Genomic DNA, 4,430 nt, shown 5'->3' on the forward strand with positions numbered 1-4,430 from the left:
TACAAATGCAGCCTCAATACCCTTCTCTCTCTCTGAATGGTGATTTTTATTTACTAGCATATGAAATCTTTTATATATATATATATATATATATATATATATATATATATATACATTTACATATACATATATTTCTAAGTTGCCTTCTTGTCTTAAATTCTGTTCTACCATTTCACGTGTCACCTCTAATGGTTGTGACATGTTCATGACGGAGCATTCACTGATATGGATCTGCTACAAATGATTTAAGCAATATCCCATTTGGGGGCTATCTGGGTTGTTTCCAAGTTTTTGCTCTTGTAGATAGCACTGTCAGGAACCCGCATCTGGCGTGGGTGCTGGAGCCTGACAGCCAAGGTTCACATTCTGGCTCTGTGTCTCAGCTTCTTCGCCTGTAAAACAGGATGATTGAAAAACTCGCCACCGGGGAGTTGTTGTGACGATGAAATGTGATAGTCCAAATAAAGCTGAGAGCAGAGGCGGGCACAGAGTAAATGCTCACTAAATAAGGAGCAGATTAAGAGCTATCTCGAGGCTCCCCGAGATCTTTCCGACCCAGGTGAGCTGTGCCTTATCATCTACAGAATGGCAGCAGCAAGGTCTCTCCCAACCCCCTCCTCTCCTTCACCTTCGCCCATAGTGAGTGCAGCTCTCACTTCTGTCATCACGAAGGCGCTGACCCCCTGACACCCCGCGAGTCCTACAGAGCTATGTGTAGCCACCTCCGTGCCCTTCCGTGTTCTCCATCAAACAACAGGCTCTTGAGGAAAAAAAAAACAAAACTTATTCCCAAAGAGGCAGGAAGGAACAACAAAAACTGACCCGTGGTTAGTATTGGAAGAAAGTAAAGCCAAGCGTGCTGAGCAAGGGAGTGCGCTTCTGGTCCAAGAGACTCCAGTTGGAGAGGCTGGGCTCCCGGCTAAGCCCTATTTTCCTCTTTATGATGAATAGCAGTTCCGCCTCCACGAAAAGAAAAGAAGAAAGAGGAGAAAAGAGAGAGGGGCAGCCTCACTCCCTCAAAAAAGAAAGGAACCCAGATTTCAAAACACTCAGACTTATTTCTCTTTCAAAAGGCAACTTCAGAAACCTGTCCACCCCTCCATCAAAGAACGGCGCTGTTTGAAGCCACCCCCTCCCCAAGCCTACCTGCTGATTATTCAGGAAAATATTATATTGACATGACTCTTTAGAACAGAAAGGCTTTGCTGTGTTTGGGTACCACCCTAGGACTATCTTGCACCCACACATGATTAAAAATTTAGATGGCTAACTTTGAAACAATCAAATGCATTAGAAACCTCTTAATGAGCCGCTATCGGAACTAAAGAGCTGCAAACTTCAGAAAAGTGCTTCTGTGGAAACTCCGTTGTCTTTGATCCGGTAAAGTCACGGCAGGGTGGATTTATTTCAAGTTTATTTTTTTGGCGTACTGGTCCTCCCGAAATATTGGGAGATATCTTTCTTAGCAAGATGTGGGGGGAAACAATGGTGCCGTCGCTTTCATTTATCTGCAATTTGACAGGAATGCAGTTTACTGACTTGAAAAGAGGCCGGGACATTATCTGAAGCCCAGAGACTCTAGCAGGGATCGCCTCCCTTTTGTACCAGTGGGAGTTGGCGACATTTTGAACCTGCTCACCATTAAATGCCGTCCTGAGTGGTGGAAAAGCCTTTAAAGAGAAAGCCGATGCATTTATGATGTAAATTTGTTATTTTGACGGTCTTTGAAATCTGTCATATTCACATCCAATTTAATGCTTTGCAAAAAAAAAAAGTCTTTTTTCTTTTAAAACACTTTTAAGATTTTCAAAGCCATTTTCATGTAGCAAACTATTGTTATACCTAATATATCCTGAAAGTATTTTAGCAAAGGAAACTTATAGGATTCTGTTTTAAGTCATGTCGAGTTTTAAAACATGGCAGTCTTCAAACACGCTTGGACCAGAATATCTCTTTTTGATTAGCTAAAAGCTGTTCTTGATTTCCACGTACACAAGTAGCTCGAGCACATATGCATTTAAAGGTTTAGGCAATTGTTTAGCATAACAAAAGTTGGCTTTCTGAGCAGTCACATAGGTTGTTGTATCTTTTGGGTAACGGAATTGTCTAGACCTTTGACTGTAGAGGTCTCTTTTCGGCTTTCTGGAACACAGCTGAAACCCTGGGGCGGTGGGTCTGAACCAGGGGCGACTTTGCCCTCCAGGGAAGATTAAGCAGTGTCTGGAGGCACTTTTGGCTGTCACAGCTGGAAGAGACGAGCTACGGCGTCCAGAGGGTGTAGAACAGGGATACTGCTAAATCTCTTAGGATGCACGGGCCAGCCTCTCACGGCAGAGAGCAGCCATCCCAAACACCAACAGTGATGAGGCTGAGAAGCCCTGTCCCAGAAGCAGGCAGTGATGGTCACTCCCTGCAGGTCTGTACTGGGTGTCTCCATGCCAATGCACTAAGCGAGTGGCTCCCAAGCTTGCACAGGGTGAGGACAGCTGGGGTCCTTTTTGACAAATAGAGATTCTCAGAAACCCCACCCCCAACTCCACACCTACCGAAACAGGTCCTCCAGGGAGGCAGTTGCAGTGTCCGTATCATTCGGATGTTCCCCAGGTAATTCTGATGCAATTAGTCCACAGCAGCAGCTAGGAACCGTCGTGCTAAACCAAAGACATCTTTTCAGGATAAGAGGGTCTCAGTCTTGCTCAGAATTATAACTTACACTTTGTTCCCAATTCTAATGAGTGTGCCTACTGCCTTCCTGGTTCAGGATATACTCACAGCGGGGTGGCTGGCAGAGATGGGAGTCCTGAGGACAGCAAAAAGTGACAGTGTTCAATAAAAACAGAAGAGTCAATCTACTTAAAAGAAAAAAAAAAAGCAGATATAAATTCCCAAAGCACAGCACTCTGGGGCTAACTTCTTCATTACAGGGAGTTGTGCAGACAGGCAGTAAAGAACTGAGTGAACAAGTGAACAATTAAAATGTCCGCTAGTGGTAAACACTGTGCAGAGAATTAAAACAGGGCGATAGAAAGTGGCTGGGTAGCTACGTTGGTTTGCAAAGTCAGAAAAGGTCTGTTTGAACTGAGATCTGACAAGAAGAAACCAGCCACAGGGTAGTAGCGTTCCAGGCCCACAGCCCAGCTAGTGCAAAGGCCCTGAGGCTGGAATGAGCTTGAGGATGTTTTGAGGATGGGAAAGAAGGCCGGAGAGGCTGGGCAGCGGTGGCCCAGAGGGAGAGTAGTGCGAAGTGATGTCGGAATATTAGCGCTGCAGGTGCTTTGTACACCACGGGAAGCAGTTTGGGTCTTGTTCTTACAAGAGGAAGCCACCGGAGAACTTTAAGCCAGATAGTGACATGATCTGATTATCTCTCAGTGAGACCACCTGGTCAACAGGTAGAGAATGGATTGCAAGGGGCAAGAGTGAGAGAAGGGAGGTCAATATGGTCGCAACCATTGACGTATAGATGGTACTTAAGTCATCACTTAGGGCTGGACGGGAGTAGGGAACCATCATGGAGAGGCCGAACGAAGGAAGGGCGCCACAAAGGCAAGGAGTAAACAAGAGGAAAGTTAAGAAAGGGGCAGAAGAAGATACTGCAAGCAGGAGAGAGTGGTTAATGGTGCCCCCAATGCGGTTCGCCAAGAGAAACGGGCACCTTGCACCGCAGGCTGGGTAGGATCCCGCCAGACAGTTCCCCTGCAGATGAGGACAGTAAAGATGCACAGCAACTGACAAGACTCTGGCCAGTCAGTGCAGACCAGGCCTTGTAGCAGCTTCAGGTGCCTGCGATGTGGGGCAGTCCGGGAAGTTCTGGGGGAGCGTAGGGCGACGGGGCAGCAGGTGGCACTCCAAGGACCAGAGGCTGTGGCTGTTTGTCAGCCCCTCACCCCACGAGCTCAATATTTTCACCACCAGCTCTAGTGCAGACCACAGCCCCGCATACGTGGCTTTCACCGTTGTCAGTGGTTTCAAGAGTCTGGTCAGCACCTGCTTTAGAAGCCCCTGGGGTCTTACTAAAACTTGGGGTCACTGAGTCCCACCTTAGACTTTGCAAATAAACCTCTGCTTCACTGTCATCTCAGAATCTGCCTTGACCAAGCTTGGCGATTTGCACGCCTGGTGAAGTTTAAGAACCACCATGCAGAGGGAAAAGCCCCGCGAGACTGAAGGACTTTTTGACTTTGAAGGTGGCTGCCCTCCGGGTGTCTGGCTGGGCGTCTCCCCACCTCCCCTCAGCGGTGGGATGGGGGTGGGGGCGGGGCGACTGGGGTTTGGGTTCATTTTGATTGAATATAAACCTCACATTTTTCGACTCAGCCTTCCCTCCGAACGCCACATCGCAGGTCCTCTAATCTCTGTCACCGAGTGGATTTCAGCTGGATCCCAGCTCCTCTATCAGCCCGCAAAACATTTTCATCTCATACGGAGGT

The 4,430-nt window shown here is 47.4% G+C and overlaps 1 long non-coding RNA gene across 2 annotated transcripts; it reads right to left on the bottom strand.

Moving 5' to 3' along the window:
• Window positions 1–223: 223 nt before the first annotated feature.
• LOC116283647 (uncharacterized) lies at window positions 224–4,430 on the bottom strand. 2 transcript variants are annotated; one of them, XR_012060077.1, is made up of 5 exons: window positions 4,304–4,430; window positions 2,773–2,800; window positions 2,547–2,651; window positions 629–760; window positions 224–392 (listed from the first exon to the last, which is right to left on the bottom strand). It is a non-coding gene; the product is annotated as an uncharacterized lncRNA (long non-coding RNA). The 2 variants fall into 2 exon arrangements; XR_012060078.1 differs by lacking the exon at window positions 2,773–2,800 and having other exon boundaries at window positions 4,304–4,406.

Source organism: Vicugna pacos, chromosome 16 (genome assembly GCF_048564905.1).
Source record: "Vicugna pacos chromosome 16, VicPac4, whole genome shotgun sequence".
Taxonomy (NCBI): Eukaryota; Metazoa; Chordata; class Mammalia; order Artiodactyla; family Camelidae; genus Vicugna; species Vicugna pacos.